Consider the following 20,788-nt stretch of genomic DNA (forward strand, 5'->3'; position numbering starts at 1 on the left):
TAGGACCATATGAGGTTATAGTCAGCGGGGACACTTGTGCTTGCATCGATGTGAAAGGGAGCAGACAATGGAAGCATTGCACCCAACTTAAGGTTTTTGAACCAGCCCTTTAGCACACGTATTAGTTGTTGTTGTTTGTCTATTTACAGATTGACAGCGAGAGATTCTTCAAGCAAGCCATTTGGCCATTTTGCCTTTGACAATTTATTAAATATAGAGTAATAAGATGATGAAATTATATATTGCGATCGGTGCGATTATCATAGTTCGTGTTAGGTCCGGCGTGCTAGCTAGACCGAAACCAGAGTTACATATGAATACCTTTTTGTACATGTCTTATGTTTATGCGCAAAAATGAGAACTTTTCTAGTTGCTGGGTATGTTCGCACATGCACATACATAGCAAAGGAGGCATCCCTTTGAGGTCAATCTCCATTAACATCTCGGAAGCAGCAGAGTGTGTAATGCAGCAAAACGGTACAGGGGACGTAAATGATACCTGGAACCAGAGTGGGGATAAAGAAACGTGGAGATCGGGGGTTTACCTTTTGGATGCATTTGACGGATGGTACCAGCCGGAATAGAATAAGTCGGTACGACCACCGTTCCTGGTTTTGACCAACACCTCAGGAGTTGGAAGGCCCACTGCTGACATTTGTTTCACTAGAACCCTGAATGGTGAGGAAACAGGTTTTGTAGCAGGATACTTTACCCCCACCAGGTGGAACATAATAGCCAGCAAAACAACAAACTAGGGGTTCTTTGAAATAGAGGGTTTGAAGAAAAAGACAAGAAGCCAGTACTGGGACACTAAGATTAGGTGGCGATGGGGGCTGAGAGAGAGATTGGCATCGAATCTAACAGCATACAATGGCAATTATTTTGTGTGCGGGCATAAGGCCTACCCCTGGTTGCCTCAGAACTGGAAGGGGTCCTGTTATTTGGGATATGTGTTCCCTTTTGTCAGACGGGTAAGTACTTTAGCAGAAGTAGAGACACCAGGTCGACTAAGACGAGATCTTACCCAGGTAGAGAGGCTATTTGGGGTCATGATGCTCCCATTCTGGGTAGGACGCACGATAGATGAATTACGTAACCTAGAGATGTACTGGAACAGATAGTTAACGACACTGCTGAAGCAATGGAGGGCATAACGGCTGAAATGGTAGCCATACGCACAATGGTACTCCAGAACCGAATGGCCATAGATTATATACTAGCACAAAGTGGGGGCACATGTGCCTTAATTGGAGCTGAATGTTGCACTTACATTCCCGATAATTCAGAAAACATAACCAACCTCGCTGATCACATAAGAAGGGAGTTAAAGAAGTTATTCACGACAGCAGGAGGATCTGGTTGATTTGACTGGCTGTTAGGGGAATCCTGTGGTCCTATCTTGTGCATGGAGTAATTACTCTGGTTGTATTAATAATTACTTGCTGTCTGATTATCAGGTGTTTTATTATCTGCTGTAAAGTTATGATGGCTTGACAAATGCCAGTAGCCAGTGTAATCGCCGAAGAAGAAGCACACCTGATGGAAATACTTGAAGGCACCAAGGATGAAGAAACAGATGACGATGACAGCGACCACTATCTTTTAAGGGTAGCCTAGAGCTACAGGCAAGGTGGACATACGGAACATCAGGGAAGTAACATAACCCAAATGACGAATATATGACACCATGCTACTATCATTGTGGTCATCTGGATTTCGTGAACATCCTCCAGGACCAAAAGGGGGAATATTGTTCGAGCGGATTTTTGGACATATACTTGACTAGTATGCGGGACCAAACATTTGTTTTTATTTTCCACTTTAATGAATTTTGTAGGGACAATACTGATGCATTATGCTTTATATAAAAAAAAACACAGTTAGACTTCAAGGTATGCTGGCCTTGAGTTATGGAGATAGGAAAGTGAGATAAGGAACGACTGGAGAGATAAGTGGGGGTATGTTTGTCTATACCGGTGCCAAAAAGCCTGCAATTGTTTATAATGCCCTGTCACAATGCGAGGATGGTTTATATCAAGAGCTCAGCTTTGGACAGTAATTGTATGAAAAGGTTTGCAAACCTTGTAATGTGATGCTTAGACTTAAGGACTAGTGCTAAAGCATGTGATGTAAAGTGACGTAATTTGTAAGATAATAGAATCTCACTGGAGATATCAAATTGAGAAGCTGGTTCAGGGACAGGGGTCTCTAACACTTCTCCCAAAGCTTTGTCTCCGATTTAATAAACCTCTCTTTAGTCTCGGAAATATTTTTCCACAACATGTCTGTGTGAAAATATTTCAGACATCAGTGCGACTGGAAAAGCACACACACATCCGAGTGAGAGTGTTCCAGTGCACTGACTGTGGAAAGAGCTTCAATCAGTTACAAAGCTGAAAAAATATTGCACCATTGACAGCGGGGAGAAATTACACGTGTTCTGTGTGTGGACAAAACTTCAAATTTTCATCCAACCTGGGAGACACAAGGACAGCTGCATCCTGGAGAAACCGTGGGAATGTGGAGTCTGTGAGAAGGGATTCAGTTCCCCGCCTGATCTAGAAATTCATTGTCACAGTCACACCGAAGAGAGGCCGTTCACCTGCTCTGTGTGTGGACAGGGGTTCACTCAGTCATCCAACCTGCTGAAACTCCAGCGAGTTCATACTGGGGAAGTGTGGGAAGGGATTCACTCAGTCATCTGAATTGAGTGTTCACAAGTGACTGCAGGGGTTATGTTCTATTGTTATTACTGCTGTTAATCGCATCCTGACTGAATCGTGTTCGTTCTGTCAGTTGGGATTTGTTTCTGCTGTTATTACTAACCCCGAAAACTGGGATGGAGATTAATATTTTGAAATTTCAAATAATACAATGTGTCGATATTTGAAATATCCATGATAAGAGGAGACTATTTGATGTCCTGTTATATTTTGGTCCTTTTCTCCTTTCTAACTCTAGAATGTTTCAGTTCTCATGCCTTTGATTACTCTCAGGGAGAAGTCCCAGTTCCTTATACCTTCCAGAGTGCCGCTCTTTGCCTTGGTGTCCAGAGTAGGGGTAGCTATCACGCCTGGGATCACTAAACACAAAACACAGTCTGTTAATCTCTTTCTGCTACAGGACTTAGCGCGTTCCTGGCAGCATCTCTCTCACCTTCGATGTGTGAATAGAGAATCGTGCAAATCTGGTTTCAATTTAAATTTGAATCCACTCAGTAAATGTATTTAAAGGAAAATGTACAAGTAAACCCATCACATCAAGTAATTTGCAAAGGTTTACAGTCAACAAAATGAACAAGTAAAAATATCACGGCCTCGTAATCCAGCTCTATATTCAGAGGTGAAAGTCTGTTATCTAATTGCTCGAATGTCAGTTGGTGAGATGGGAGACTAAATCACTTTCCACATTCAGCTGGTAAACGGTCTCTCCCTGATGTCTTTCCACCCAACGTGCAACTACATCCATTCCCACTGTCCCTACATTTACAGTGTTGAGTCAGCTGGCCACACGAGTCTCACAGGCTAGACGATTGGTTGAAGGTGCATCCACACACAGAACATGTGTCCTGTTTCTCACCGCTGTGATTGGTGATTTTCCAAAGGCTGATGATAGGGTGATCCTGATCAATCCGGTGATTCTCTCAAATCTTGCCGTGATGTTTGGTTTCAGATTCCCAGCTGTAGACCCTCACCTTCTAATACCATGGAAATTGAGGTTACAAACGTTGTTACTTTAAGTACAGGATAGACATTTCCACTGTGGGAGGCATCAGAGTCGAGTCCAGTCCTGCCCTCAAATTACAACCACACATTTCCCAGTTGATGTCATTTCCCACTTGAGGTCATTGGATCGGTATCAAGAGCAGGGGCACTGGCTAATTTTTAATCATATTTAGCCCACTGGTACCGAGGACAATTATAACCCCTGAACTGCTGCCTTGGCTGAGATCAAGTAACAGCACAGATCAAGGAACGAACTTGGGAACTTCCCAGTCAATATTGCAGTGTTTTCTAAAATTTGGGTGATGGGGGGAGGGTTAGAAATAATATTTGGAAACACATTTTACTCCAGCTTTAAAGGAAACTTTCGTCACAGTGCACAATTCTGAAGTCTTTCCAAATTCAAGTCAAATCGATCATCAAATAGAGTGTGACATTTAAGAAAGGCGCAAGTCACTGAAATCGACAGTTTTTCAATCACTGCACAGTACAGAAGGGAACAACTGTTAATGGGAGTTAAGTTCGTGAAGTTCCCCGACACTCCGAGATAAACTGCACTGTTCCTTTAAGTATAAATAGGCAGTGAAAAGGGAGTCCGAGTCCCTTTAAATATCTGCTCCATTCCCCCAGGTTTGGGAGGAGCAAACGCGCGCGGTCTCCAAATATCCTCACACAGCAGGCACCGCCGGTGGGCTCCCGCAAGGTCCTAAAGGCTGAAGAAAAAATACTCATCTGGTTAAGCACAACAACTGAAAAGTGCACACACAAAGTCTTTGCTATATTTGCGTGTGTGTGTGCGTGTGTGTAAACAAAACACATCATTCTTAATGTTTGACAGTGAATTCCACAGAAATAAGCTATTGTCTTTGCCAGTTATTTTCCAGCACTTTATTTGCTCTGATTTACAACGTAATTGCAGAGTGTTTAATCCCTTTACCATTTATTGACGACCCATTGTCTTGTGTGCTCTTGATTCGAAAGTGATGTTACAATGACCATTCCGTTACCAAGGTGAACACTTGTCCGCAGTATACTGTGGGAAAGGGGATTAAATCTCACCGAGCGTAATAAGCAGCCTCCCACCAGTCTCTGCATTTTATTGCAAAGTGATCACCTCACCATTACACAGAAGGTCCTGAGATTTACCTCCAGTGTGGATGACTTGTGTAAGTGATATTAAAAATTAAATTGTAGGTTCAAAGAGGAGTTGGTGTGAGGGGTTTGGAGAGTAAGGGTGAAGAAGGTGTATGAATGAATGGGATTTACAGCCCTTTAACTGCCTTTGTTGGACTATGATGGGGTTTAATTTTCCTTTAAAATGTTTTCTATTGTGTGTTACACTGAAGTTAGACGTGGGATTGCAGTTCCTTGCAGGCACTGGACTGATTCTGGTGAATTAATGTGGGCAGTGTTAATTGGGAATAGATTTGAGTGGGATCATTCTGTGCTTAATGTGTGGCTGGGCGGCGGGTTTGCCCTCAGTCCCAGTGACGAGGTTTTGTTGACTCCAAATACAGGGACCACATACATTGTGACTCCAAATCCAGGGACAACTTACATTGAGGCATCAAATCCAGGGACCCCTTACACTGAGGCAACAAATATAGGGACCAGTTACAATGAGACATCAAATCCATGATGAATTACATCGTGACAGCAAATTGAGGGATTACTAATACCGTGACAATAAATCCATGGACCAATAACACTGAGGCACAAAATCCTTGGACCACTTACACTGAGACTATAGAATTACATCAGATATATGGGACAGAAATGGGCCATTCGGACTAACCAGTCTGTGCCGGTGTTCATGCTCTGCTCGGTAATTAGAGTGCCTCAGTATGTGGAATGGCCATGCCGCTGAAAGCAGCTCTAGTTAGGCGGAAAGGTGGGTAATGAATGACGATATGATGGTGGAATCAGACGGTGACTGGTGAGGCCGAGTGACAGATTATTGTCAGAAGCCCTTTTCAAGCAGGCTGATGATTAAATGCAACCAGCACAACAACTGTATTCGTCTGTTATTGTCCCAAAATCCCCAAATCTAATGTCACTAATTGATTTTTCTGTGAGAAATGTAGAGATTTAAAAGAAGGGAGGAAATGAGGCCTGCGCAGAAACTGAGCTTCCTTGAATTAACACATTGTGAGGCTGTTTTGTGACTCGTCTGTGAAAGGTTAAAAACCTGAAATGGAAAAGGGCAAGTGCAGTGACACTTATATTGCCAATAGTGCTTTCTACGTTAATCAATATATCCTAAGACGAATATCATATTGACTATCACAATCACTAATCCCAATCCTAACACATAGCCACAAACCACACCCACTAACCACTAAACCTGCATCTAAACCCAGCCCCTAATCAATGCTAAGAACATAAGAAATAGGAGCAGAAGTAGGCCATCTGGCCCCTTGCGCCCGCTCTCCCATTCAATAATATCATGGCTGATCTGATCTTGCCTCAATTCCACTTCCCTGCCCGCTCCGCATAACGCTTGACTTCCCTATCTTTCAAAAATCAGTCCATTTGCAACTTAAATATATTCAATGACCCAGCGTCCGTTGCTCTCTGGGGCAGAGAATTTCAAAGATTCACGACTCTCTGAGAGAAGAAATTCATCCTCATTTGCGTTTTAAACCTCTTATGCTCAGACTTTGCCATCTATTTCTCGATTCCCCCCACAAGAGGAAACAGAGATCAGTGGGGAAGCTAAAGACCCGATAAAGGAAGTGTTTAAACAATTATTTTGATGCAAAAAATTTCTGCAACTTCTGTTTGTAACAAGTAATTATAATCAACTAACTCATCCAAATTAGCAAAGAGAATTACAAAGACCAGAACATTTCAAAGGCAGTATGCAGTATGTGTGGAGATCTATTAACCGCATTCAAAAATCGTTAAACATTATGGAAAATAAGACAGTTCCAGTCTGAAGCAAGATAGTTCTTTCAAGGAACGTCAAATGTGTGTAAAGTTAGAAACGCCGGTTCAGTGTATGACACCTACAAGCCGTATGCTCAAACGAAACAAGCTTGGGATTTGATTTGGCAAAAGATGAACTGCGTGAGAAGTGAAATAATCTAGAGTAAGAAAAGGCCCAAAATGTAAGGGAAGGGAACATGAATTTGTCTCCTGTGCAGCGGCATGGTCCCGGTCTGTATGACAATCAGCAGGTCGGGGCCATCAGAGGGAGCAGTGTGCGGCGGTGGTATTCCATTGTAGGATGGTGACGGCTGCAAAGTCACGTCGCTAATTGCAGTGTGGGCAGGCACAGCAGGAGGGCGAAGGAGCAGCAAGAAATTATAGAAGGACGTGACCGGGTCCCAGGAGAGGCATGAGTCTGGGGCCCAGAAGGGGCAAGGGCCTAGGGGCAGCATGGCCCAGCTCAATCTGCTATATATGTGCGCTCAGTCCGTGCAGCAGAACTAGTCTCCAGTCGTCTGGGGTAATTCTTGCCACTGGACCAAGGCCGAGCTCTGTCAAGCCAGTTTGGTGGCTGGTGTGCAACGACCACCACACGTTAAAAAAAATCCAAACACAGGCATCTTCCACCTTTCAAGATGTAGCTCGGGATCTGCAATATTAGGTATTTCATTAAAACACCTGTGAACTCATTCTTTTTTAGCGTGGAAATAAGTCATCCTCGCTTCCAGGGACTGCCTATGATGATGATAGTTATGGAGAAATGAAATATTGGACACACGGTGTTTGAAACAATATTGAGACAGAACATTAATCTCCAGCTCAGGTATAGGGTTATTCAGAGCAGCAGAAACAAAGTCTAAGTGCCAGAATGAACATGGTTCAGTGGCCAATGGTGGCCCAGTAAATCCTCTTCCATTCACTGATTGGCTGTTCCTATTTACCCAGCATTCGCCGCGACGGAAACTGTGCCGACCCCAGAATTCAGGGGCACAGAGCGAAGGCGCGGGTAATGACCGTATTCGGAGCATGCGCGGTGTGTGTAATGGCGGAGCAGGGATGGTGAAAGGTGCACCGCAAAACAGCTCAATTTCAGCGGGGCGGAGGTGAGTAATGGAGCAGCGGTTGGGCGGGGAGGCTTCATAAACAACTGGTGCCGCCGGAAGCCTGGAATAACAAACGGAATATCGGCGGCTGCAGCCTCGAGGCTTTCTCCCAGTCACAGGCCCGGGGTAACGGCGGCCATCTTTGTACAGGAAGGCAAGGTCAGTCCTCCGCCATCTTGGTTCAGTGAGCAGCAAAGCGCATGTGCGGCCATCTTGGTAAAGTAACAGCTTAGTTATATTCTCGACACCTCGGATTTCTCACCATCTCCTAAAGGCGCTGCTCAGTGCTAAGCTTCTGGTTACATCCCAGACAATTGTGACAGGAAATCCCCAGAGCTGTTCACTCCCAGGGTTAGAATCCCCATGTACAGCCCCAGGGTTATAGTCCCCATGTACAGTCCCGGGGTTAGAGTCCCCATGTACAGTTCCAGGGTTAGAGTCCCCATGTACAGTCCCAGGGTTAGAGTCCCCATGTGCAATCCCAGGGAAATGTTCTCATAAGAACTTAATAACATAAGAAATAGTAGCAGGAGTGAATCATTTGGCCCCTGGATCCTGCTCTGCCATTCAATAAGATCATGGTTGATCTGATCATGGACTAACCTTCACTTACTTGCCCGCTCCACAATCCTTTAATCCCTTATCGCTCAAAATTCTGTCTACCTCTGGCTTAACTATATTCAATGACCCAGCCTCCACAGCTCTCGGGCAGAGACTTCCATAGATTTACAACCCTCTGAGCGAAGAAATTTCTCCTCATCTCAGTTTTAAATGGGTGGCCCCTTATTCTGAGACTGTGCACCCTAGTTTTAGTTTATCCTGAGTGGAAATATCCTTTCTGGATCCACTTTGTCCAGTCCCCTCGTTATTATATGTTTCAATAATATCAACTCTCAATCTTTTGAACTCTAATGTGTATCGGCCCAACCTTCTCAACCTATGCTCATAAACTAACCCCCTCATCGCTAGAATTAAACTCTGAACAGCCTCCAATGCATGTGCATCCTGCCTTAAATACGGAGACCACACTGCATGCAGTATTCTGGGTGTGGTCTCACCAATACCCATTACAGTTGTAGCTGGACTTCTCTACTTTATCCCCCTTGCAATAAAGGCCAATGTTCCATTTTCCTTCCTGATTACTTGCTGTACCTGCACATTAACGTTTTGTGTTTTATGCACAAACACCCTCAGGTCTCTCTGTCATGTAGCACTTTGCAATTTTTTCTCCATTTAAATTATAATTTGCTTTTCTATTATTTCTGGCAAAGTGGATAACCTCACATTTTCTCATATTATACTACATCTGACAAACTTTTGCCCACTCATTTCGCCTGTCTATATCCCTTTGCAGATTTTTCGTGTTCTCGATTTGCTTTCCCACCCATCTTTTTATCATCAGCAAACATGGCTCTATTACACTCAGTCCCTTCATCCAAATCATTAATATAGATTGTAAATAGTTGAGGAACTATCAGCGATACCTGCGGTACCCCACTAGTCACCATTTGCCAACGGGAAAAAGACCCATTTATCCCGACTCTCTGTTTTCTGTTAGTTAACCACTCCTCTATCCATGCTAATATATTGTCCCAACGCTATGAGTTTTATCTTGTGCAATGACATCTTATGTGGTACCTTATCAAATGCCTTCTGGAAATCCAAATACACCACATCCACTGGTTCCCCCTTATCCATTCTGCTCCTCACATCATCAAAGAACTCCAGAAAAGTTGTCAAACATGTTTTGCTTGCATAAAGCCATACTGACTCTGATGGATTGAATCATGCTTTTCCAAATGTCCCGCGACTGCTTCCTTAATAATAGACTCCAGCATTTTCACAATGACAGATGTTAGGCTAACTGGTCTATAGTTTCCTGCTTTTTGTCTGCCTCCTTTTTTAAATAGAGGCGTTACATTTTTGGTTTTCAATCAGTTGGGACCACTCCAGAATCCAGGGAATTTTGGCAGATTACAACCAATTTGTCCACTATCTCTGCAGCCACTTCTCTTAAGACCTTACCCTGTAAGCCATCAAAGCAAGGTGACTTGTCTGACTTTAGTCCCATTAATTTACCGAGTACTACTTCATTATGAATAGTGATTGTATTAAGTTCCTGCCTCACTATAGCCCCTTGATTATCCACTTCAGTATTACTCTCAGTGACCGAGTGTTTTACTGTAATTAAACTGATCTCAGATTGTTTCTGTCAGATATTAACTCCTGCACGGTCCCAGCAAACACTCCCACTCCCTCGTCCCTCCGATGTTGCTGCAGGATTGCCTTGTGAAGATGGGCTCATGGAGAAAAACATCCTGCACGGAATGATCCCAAATTGATCATCTCCAAGGGACAAGGCTCCCAGCTTTAATCATGCTCTGTCCTTTCCCCCCATGCCCAGTTCCTTTGCACAGATTCTGATAAAAGTAGATCGGGAAAAGTGCACTTTGATATTTACAGGCTGAATTATTGCAGAGAGCTGTGCATGCGCGGTTCAGCCCCACCTCCTGTGTCAATTCCCAGTGAGCAGAAGAGCACATGCACCCTCCCCTCCCCCAGCCCTGCCTGTGATCACCATTCACTCAGTGAGCAGAAGAAGATGGTTTAAAACAGCCAGGAATGGTAACACAGTAGCCCCGGGGTAAGGCAGCGAGCAGCAGCCTCCTTACAGCAGCACAGCACTTTGGGAGCGTGTCCGCAGATGGGCTCAGAGATCAGCATTGAGTCCGGGGGGAAACAGCCTGACAGCGAGAATGTGGGGACTTTCACAAGGTGCATCTATTGCAGGCAACAAGAGAGGAGTGTGGGAGAAGATATTTTAAAGACGTGTTATATTTCGGTGAGCTGAGTTCTCCAGAACCGTGTTGCTGGTGATTGAGAGCTACATTGTCGCTACCTCAGGTACATCATATTCTCCCCCGCATCCATATTTTAGAACTAATAATGTTCTCGTATTTTTGTTCTCAGAGCAAAATTCTTCAACAAGCCTGAACAAATGTGATCTTTCTTCCACCCGGAACACAAGGAACAGTGCAGGCAGCTCCTTCTCACACACAGTAAGTAGATTATCACTCACAGAGCGCAGAGACACAGAACTGGCATCAATCCTGTTGTCACAGGAAGCAGAAGCTGTCAGTCCCACAGTGATCCGAAGTGGCAGAGTTACATTGTGAATCTTTTAGCCACATGGAGCAGTATAATCACATTCGGTTTCACCATTGAAACAGATCACACTGACAGGTACATTAAACACCCACACTCACTTGCCAGAAACTGACAGGTAGAGAATAAAAGACAATCATCTATCAGAAAAAATGGCAAACAGAAAGTATAAACCACACTCGCATATCAGAAGCTGATGGGTTCAGAGCAAAAGCCATTTCATGTTGCAGAATCTGACGGATACAGTATTTAAACCCCCGAACATACCAAAAGATGACAGGTGCAGAAAAAACCGACATTCCCATACCATAGACTGACAGATACAGTATACTACACACATCCACATATATGAAAGTGAATATAACAGAATAAAATCCCCATTTGCATACCAGAGAGTGACAGGTGAAGTGTAAATCCCATGAGCACATTTCGGAAAACTGAAAGGCAGTAAGTAAAAATTGTACTTGCAATACAGAAACTGAGAGCGGCAGAGTAAAACCCACACACACACATCAGAAAAATGACAGGTAGAAGGCAAAATCTTCACTCACATATCAGAGAAATACAGGTTAAAAGTAAAATTAATTCTCATGTTCACATACCAGAGACAAGCAGATACAGAGTAAATTCCACACTCACATAGCAGCAACTGACAGGTACAGTCAAAAACAAACAATCAAGTAGTAGGAAGAAATAGGTACAGTCTAACATAGCAGAAACTGAGAAGCACAGATTAATCTGAACACACAAAAAAACCCGACAGTTACAGAAAAATACACACGCTTGCATATCAGAGACTGAGAAATACAGTATAAAACTCACACTCACATATCAGAGGCTGACTTATTAGAATCCATATTCCCATAACATAAATTGACACACAGTGACATGCCCATACGCACGAACCAGTAATTGACAGGTCCAGGGTAAAGACCTCTCTTTCATTCCAGAAACTGACAGGTACAAAAGAAAGTCCACTCACAATTAAGCAGAAACTGGCAGTTATAGAGTAAGGCCCACAATCACATGTCAGAACTTGATGGGTACAAAATAAAACCCAGACTCCCATAGAACCAGACCACAGAAATGGAGAGATACAGACAAAGGCCCACACTCACACAGCAGAGACAGATAGATACAGAGTGAAACTCAGACTCATTTACCAGAGACCGACAGATTCAGCATAATCACTCACCTCCATGACACAAATTGACAGTTAGAAAGTAAGACCAATACTCTATCAGGAATTGGGGGTACACAGTAAAACAATACTAACATACTGGAGAATGACGGGTATGGCGTAGAGCTCACATTCACATAACAGAGATGGACAGATACAGCACAAAATACACATCACACACCAAGAATGGAAAGATACATTGAAACATTGAAAATAGATGCAGGAGCAGGCCATTCGTCCCTTCGAACCTGCCCCACCATTCTATATGATCATGGCTCACTATGCAACTTTAGTACTCCACTCCCGCTTTCTCTCCATACTCGCTGATCCCCTTAGCCGTAAGGGCCACATCTAACTTCCTCTTGAATAAATCCAACAAACTGGACTCCACAACTTTCTGTGGTATATAATTGCACAGGTTTACCACTCTCTGGGTGAAAAAGTTTCTCCCCATTTCAGTCCGATAAGGCTTACCCCTTATCCTTAGACTGTGACCCCTGATTCTGGACTTCGCCAACATCAGGAACATTCTTCCAGCCTCTAAACTCTCCAGTCCCGTCATGATTTTATATATTGCTATGAGATCCCCTCTCATTCTTCGAAATTCCTGTGAGTGTAAGCCTAGCCGATCCAGTCTTTCTTCATATGTCAGTCCTGCCATCCCGGGAATTAGTCTGATGAACCTTCGCTGCACTCCCTCAATAGCAAGCACGTCCTTCCTCAGATTAAGAGATCAAAACTGCACACAATACTCAAGGTGTGGCCTCACCAAGGCCCTGTCCAATTGCAGTAAGACTTCCCTGCTCCTATACTCAAGTCCCCTCGCTATGAAGGCCAGCATGCCAGTTGCTTTCTTTGCTGCCTGCTGTTCCTGCATGCCTTCCTTCAGTGACTGATGCACCATGACACCCAGGACTCTTTGCACCTCCCATTTTACTTATCTGTCACCATTCAGATAATCTGCCTTCCTGTTTTTGCCCCCAAAGTGAATAACCTCACATTTATCCACATTATACTGCATCTGCCATGCAATTGCCCATTCACCTAACCTGTCCAAGTCACCCTGCAGCCTCTTAGCATCCTACTCACAGCTCACACTGCCACCCAGCTTAGTGTCATCTGCAAATTTGTAGAGATTACGTTAAATTCCCTCATCTAAATAATTAATGGTGTTGTAAATTGCTGAGATCCCAGCACTGAACCTTACGGCACCCCACTAGTCAATGCCTGCCATTCTGAAAAGGACCCGTTTATTTCCACTCTTTGCTTCCTGTCTGCCAACCAGTTCTCCCTTCACATCAATACATTACCCCCAATAACATGTACCTTAATTTTGCACACTAATCTCTTGTGTGGGACGTTGTCAAAAGCCTTTGTTAATTCAAAATACACCACATCCACTGGTTCTCCCTTATCCACTCTACTAGTTACATCCTCAAAAAACTCAAGAAGATTTGTCAAACCTGATTTCTCTTTCATAAATCCATGCTGACTTGGACCAATCCTGTCACTGCTTTCCAAATGCTATGCTATTACATCTTTAATAATTGATTCCAGCATTATGCCCATCACCAATGGCAGCCTAACCGGTCTATAATTCCCTGTTTTCTCTCTCCCTCCTTTTTTAAAAAGTGGGGTTACATTAGCTACCCTCCAATCTATATGTACTGATCCAGAATCTATATAATGTTGGAAAATGACCACCAATGCATCTACTATTTCTAGGGCCACTTCTTTAACTACTCTGGGATGCAGACTATCAGTACCTGGGGATTTATCGGCCTGCAGTCCCATCAGTTTCCCTCCAACCATTTCCTGACTAATAAGGTTTTCCCTCAGTTCCTCTTTCCCGCGAGACCCTTGGTCTCCTAGTATTTTCGTGAGGTTATTCGTGGCTTCCTTAATGAAGACAGTACCAAAGTATTTCTTCAATTGGTCTACCATTTCCTTGTTCCCCATTATGAATTCACCTGATTCTGACTGCAAGGGGTATACATTAGATTTCACGAATCTTTTTCTCTTCACTTATCTATAGAAGCTTTTTCAATCAGTTTTTTATGTTCCCTGCAAGCTTACTCTCATATTCTATTTTCCCCCTCCAAATAACACCCTTAGTCCTCCTCTGCTGAATTCTAAATTTCTCCCAGTCCTCAGGTTTGCTGCTTTGTCAGGCCAATTTATAGGCCACTGTCCCTAATTTCACTTGTTAGCCACGGTTGAGCCACCTTTCATGTTGTATTTTTACGCCAGACAGGGATGTATAATAGTTGTAATTCATCCATGTGATCTTTAAAAGTCTGCCATTGCCTATCCACCATTAACTCTTTAAGTATCATTCGCCAGTTTATCCCAGCCAAATCACGTCTCATACCATCGAAGTTTCCTTTAAGTTCAGGACCCTATTCTCTGAGTTAACTGTGTCGCTCTCCATCTTAATGAAGAATTCTACCATATTATGGTCACTTTTCCCCAAAGGTCCACGCACGACTAATTGCTAATTAATCCTCTATCGTTACACAAGACCCAGTCTAGGATGGCCTGCTCTCAAGTTGGTTCCTCGACATATTGGTCGAGAAAACTATCCCTTATACACTACAGGAAATCCTCCTCCACAATATTGCTACTGGTTTGGTTAGCCCAACCTATATGTAGGTAAAAGTCACCCATGTTAACTGCTGGACGCTTATTGCACGCGTCCCTAATTTCCTTTTTGATGCCATCCCCAACCTCCCTACTACTGTTAGTTGGGTTTGTTTACAGACCACCAAACGTTTTCTGCCCTTTGTTGTTTCGCAGCTCGATCCATACAGATTACACATTATCCCAGCCAATGTCCTTCCTTACCATTGCATTAACCTCCTCTTTAACAATTAACTCTACCTCACCTCCTTTTCTTTCTTCTATATTGAATACCCCTGCATATTATGTTCCCAGCCTTGGTTACCCTGGAGCCATGTCTCTGTAATCCCAATTACATCATATCCATTAACAGCTATATGTGCAGTTAATTTATCCACCTTATTACCAATGCTCCTCGCTTTGAGACTCGGAGCCTTCAGGCTTGTTTTTTTAACACTGTTTATCCTTTTAGAATTATGCTGTAATGTGGCCCTTTTTGATAGAGAATGAAACCCACAGGCAATTACCAGAAATTGACAGGTACAGGATAAAATCCACGTTCTCGTATCAGCAACTAACATACAGAGTAAAACCCTCATCCACATACCAGAGATGGACAGATATGAGTAAAATTCACACTCCCATACGAGACTACATAAGAAAATAAGCACATTAAAAATAGGAGGAAGAGCAGGCCATATGGCCCCTCGAGCCTGCTCCACCATTTAATACGATCATGGCTGATCCGATCATGGACTCAGGTCCACTTCCCTGCCCACTCCTTATAAACCCTTATTCCCTTATCGGTTAAGAAACTGTCTATCTCTGTCTTAAATATATTCAATGTCCCAGATTCCACAGCTCTCTGAGGCAGCGAATTCCACAGATTTACAACCCTCAGAGAAGAAATTCCTCCTCACCTCAGTTTAAAATGGGGGGGGGGGCCCTTATTCTAAGATTATGTCCCCTATTTCTAGTCTCCCCAATCAGTAAAAACATCCTCTCTGCGACCACCTTGTCAAGCCCCCTCATTATCTTATACGTTTCGATAAATCACCTCTCATTCGTTCTTCTGAATTCAATGAGTAGAGGCCCAACCTCCTCAACCTTTTCTCATATGTCAACCCCCTCATCTCCGGAATCAACCCAGTGGACCTTCTCTCAACTTCCTGCAAATCAAGTATTTCCTTTCATAAATATGGAAACCAAAACTGCACGCAGTATTCCAGGTGTGGCCTCACTAATAACTTGTATAACTGTCGCAAGACTTCCCTGCTTTTACACTCCAACCCCTTTGCAATAAAAGCCAAGATTGCATTGGCCCTTCCTGATCACTTGCTGTACCTGCATACGAACCTTTTATCTTTCATGCGCAAGTACCCCCAGGTTCTGCTGTACTGCAGCACTTTGCAATCTTTCTCCATTTAAATAATAACTTGTTCTTTGATTTTTTTTCTGCCATAGTGCATGACCTCACACTTTCCAACATTATAATCCATCTGCCAAATCTTTGCCCACTCACTTAGCCTGTCTGTGTCCTTTTACATATTATTTGTGTCCTCCTTACACTTTGCTTTTCCTCCCATCTTTGTATTGCCAGCAAAATTGCCTACGTTACAGTCAGTCCCTTCTTCCAAGTCGTTAATATAGATTGTAAATAGCTGGGGTCCCAGCAATGATACCTGCGGCACCGCACTAGTTACTGATTGCCAACCCAAGAATGAACCATTTACGCCATCTCTCTGTTTTCTGTTAGTTAGCCAATCCTCTATCCATGCTACTATATTACCCCCAGCACCGTGAACTTTTATCTGGTGCAGTAAACGTTTATGTGGCACCTTGTCAAATGCTTTCTGGGAATCCAAATACATCACACCCACTTTATACACCCTGTTCATTACATGCTCTAGAATTACAGCAAATTTGTCAAACTTAACTTTCCCTTCATAAATCCATGCTAACTCTGCCTGACCGAATTATGCTTTTCCAAATGTGCACTGTACATTAATGATTTAGACGAGGGGATTAAATGTAGTATCTCCAAATTTGCGGATGACACTAAGTTGAGTGGCAGTGTGAGCTGCGAGGAGGTTGCTATGGATCAGTTAGGTGAGTGGGCAAATGCAAGGCAGATGAAGTATAATGTGGATAAATGTGATGTTATCAACTTTGGTGGTAAAAACAGAGAGACAGACTATTATCTGAAAGGTGACAGATTAGGAAAAGGGGAGGTGCAAAGAGACCTGGGTGTCATGGTACATCAGTCATTCAAGGTTGGCATGCAGGTACAGCAGGCGGTTAAGAAAGCAAATGGCATGTTGGCTTTCATAGCGAGGGGATTTGAGTACAGGGGCAGGTAGGTGTTCCTACAATTGTACTGGGCCTTGGTGAGGCCACACCTGGAGTATTGTGTACAGTTTTGGTCTCCTAACCTGAGAAGGACATTCTTGCTATTGAGGGAGTGCAGCGAAGGTTCATCAGACTGATTCCCGGGATAGCGGGACTGACCTATCAAGAAAGACTGGATCAACTGGGCTTGTATTCACTGGAGTTCCGAAGAATAAGAGGGAACCTCATTGAAACGTTGAAAATTCTGACGGGGTTAGACAGGTTAGATGCAGGAAAAATGTTCCCAATGTTGGGGAAGTCCAGAACCAGGGGACACAGTCTACGGATAAGGGGGAAACCATTGAGGACCGAGATGAGGAAGAATTTCTTCACCCAGAGAGTGGTGAACCTGTGGAATTCTCTACCACAAAAAGTTGGTGAGGCCAATTCACTAAATATATTCAAAAAGGAGTTAGATGATGTCCTTACTACTAGGGGAATCAAGGGGTATGGTGAGAAAGCAGGAATGATGTACTGAAGTTGCATGTTCAGCCGTGAACTCATTGAATGGCGGTGCAGGCTAGAAGGGCCGAATGGCCTACTCCTGCACCTATTTTCTATGTTTCTATGTTTCTATGTGCTACTGCTTCTTTAAGAATGAACTCTTCAACATTTTCCCAACCACAGATGTTAGGCTAAGTGGTCTATAGTTTCCTGCATTTTGTCTGCCTCCTTTTTAACCGAGTGCGGCTCTCAGTCACCGGGCAACACCGAGTGTGGCTCTCAGTCCCCGGGCAACGCCAAGTACGGCTCTCAGTCCCCGGGCAACACCGGGTGCGGCTCTCGGGGCCCCGGGCAACACCGAGTGCGGGTCTCGGGTCCCCGAGCAACACCGAGTGCGTCTCTCAAGCCCTGAGTCAGAGCCACCGGGCCCGGCACTTGCAACCCCGGGGGCAGCACCTCCCTCACACCAGGAAAACAACAACTTACATTTATACAGCAGGCCCAGCAATTCCCAGCCGCTCTGTATGAGTAGGCGCTGGATGTGGAAGTCACTCACTGGCCTCCTGTGTGGGTCTGTTTGTTGCATGAGTTTGAGCTGGATGGAGAGGGGGGAGGAACTGTTGGGTTTCACCCCCAGTACTTCTGGGCCCAGTGGGACCAACAATTTCCCATGTGGGCCTGTCGAGGGAGGTGGGTTCCCTTCCCTGAAGGAGAGTAGTGACCCAGATGTGCTTTTACGACAATCCGGCAGCTTTCATGGTCACTTTTTGGACCCACAAATGACCAGATTCATTAAGCTCAATTTCACAACCTGCCTTTGTGTTTTTGTGGGTTCTCTCTCACACTCCCTTTTCCTGTTTGAAATTCAATTTACATGGTGTTAAAAGGGAAAGATTTGTAGACTGGAAGCTCAAAAAAAACATCACCTCAAGATCTGACAGTCACTCAGTACATCGGGACTGGAATATCATCAGCTTTTGACCATGGAAGCAGAAGGCACCGTTCACAGTGGGGAGAAACGGTACACGTGTGGACAAGGCTTCAGCCAATCATCCAAACTTGAGAGACACAAGTACAGTCACACTAGGGAGAAACCGTGTAAATATGGGGATTGTGGGAAATGTTTCAACTACCCATCCCAGCTGGAAACACATCGGCGAGGTCACACTGGGGAGAGGCCGTTCACCTGCTCCGAGTGTGGGAAGGGATTCACTGCATCATCGGACCTGCTGATACACGAGCGAGTTCACACAGGGGAGAGACCATTCACCTGCTCCGAGTGTGGGATGGGATTCACTGCATCATCGCACCTGCTGACACACCAGCGAGTTCATACAGGGGAGAGGCCGTTCACCTGCTCCGAGTGTGGGAAGGGATTCACCCAGTTATCCCACCTGCTGAGCCACCAGCGAGTTCACACTGGGGAGAGGCCGTTCATCTGCTCCGAGTGTGGGAAGGGATTCATTTATTAATCCAACCTGCTGAGACACCAGCCAGTTCACACTGGGGAGAGGCCGTTCATCCGCTCCGACTGTGGGAAGGGATTCACCCAGTTATCCAACCTGCTGACACACCAGCGAGTTCACACAGGGGAGAGACCGTTCACCTGCTCCAACTGTGGGAAGGGATTCACTCAGTTATCCCACATGCTGACACACAAGCGAGTTCACACTGGGGTAAGACCGTTCACCTGCTCCGACTGTGGGAAGCAATTTACTACATCATCCCACCTGCTGACACACCAGCGAGTTCACACTGGGGAGAGGCCGTTCACCTGCTCCGACTGTGGGAAGTGATTCACTACATCATCCCACCTGCTGACACATCAACGAGTTCACACTGGGGAGAGACCGTTCACCTGCTCCGACTGTGGGAAGGGATTCACTCAGTTATCCAACCTGCTGAAACACCAGCGAGTTCACACTGGGGTGAAGCCTTTCACGTGCTCCGACTGTGGGAAGGGCTTCACTCAATTATCCCACCTTCAGACACACCAGCGAGTTCATAATGAGGAGAGACCGTGCAAATGTTCTGACTGTGAGAAGAGTTTTAAAAGCAAAGAGCAACTGATGAGACACCAGCGAGTTCACACCGGGGAGAGGCCGTTCACCTGCTCCGACAATGGGAATGGATTCATTCTATCATCCCACCTGCTAAACATCAGCGAGTTCACAGTGGGGAGAGGCCGTTCACCTGCTCCCACTATGGGAATGGATTCATTCTATCATCCCACCTGCTGACACACCAGCGAGTTCACAGTGGGGAGAGGCCGTTCAGCTGCTCTGAATGTGGGAAGGGATTCATTACTTCAACCAACCTGCTAACACACCAGCGAGTTCACAGTGGGGAGAGGCCATGCACCTGCTCTGAGTGTGACAAGGGATTCTCTCAGTCAGGCAACCTGCTGAGACATCAGCGAGTTCACAAGTGACTGCAGGGGTTGGATTCTGCTGTTATTCACATCCCGGACTGAATCGTGTTCATTCTGAGAGTTTGGGTTTGTAACTCCTGTAACACTGATGTTAATAACTCCTGAAATCGACTGGAGTTTAATATTTGGGATATAGACACATAAATTAGTGTTTCTTTCAACACATTGCTGTGGATTTTTGTCTTTCCCACCTGAGTGTTGAGCATCACCTGAGTGGAGCTGAGAAAGGACATTCTGTGGGAAGGATCTTCCGGGGGTAAAAGAACTTCAGACTGGACACAGTCCTTCAGGGCCACACTTAGATCTCATTCTTCTGAACTCCAGTATGTTTAATCCAACTTCCTCAACCTACTCAACCATAAGTCAGACCCCTCAACTCGGGAATCAACTCTGGAATCTGCAGCAGACATGAGCAAGCACCTGAGGCTTATTAAAAGACACATATTTCATTACAGACAAGGATACGCTGGGAGAAATATTCAGTTACAACATAAGAAATAGGAGCCGGAGTAGGCCATTTGGCCCCTCGGGCCTGCTACCCCATTCAATAAGATCATGGCTGATCTGATCATGGACTCCGTTCCACTTCCCTGCCCACTCCCCATAATCCTTTACTCACTTGTCGCTCAAAAATTTGTCTATTTCCGCCTTAAATATATTCAAAGACCCAGCCTCCACAGCTCTCCTGGGCAGAGAATTCCACAGATTTACAGCCCTCAGAGAAGAAATTCCTCGTCTCAGTTTTACTTGGGTGGCCCTTTATTCTAAGACTAGGTCCCCTAGTTTTCGTTTCCGTGTAAGTGGA

The 20,788-nt window shown here is 44.6% G+C and overlaps 1 pseudogene; it reads left to right on the top strand.

The window, feature by feature from the left end:
- The first annotated feature begins 1,497 nt into the window (after positions 1-1,497).
- LOC139250318 (zinc finger protein 665-like) lies at positions 1,498-20,033 on the top strand (annotated as a pseudogene).
- Positions 20,034-20,788: the final 755 nt, after the last annotated feature.

Source organism: Pristiophorus japonicus, unplaced genomic scaffold (genome assembly GCF_044704955.1).
Source record: "Pristiophorus japonicus isolate sPriJap1 unplaced genomic scaffold, sPriJap1.hap1 HAP1_SCAFFOLD_37, whole genome shotgun sequence".
Classification (NCBI taxonomy): domain Eukaryota; kingdom Metazoa; phylum Chordata; class Chondrichthyes; family Pristiophoridae; genus Pristiophorus; species Pristiophorus japonicus.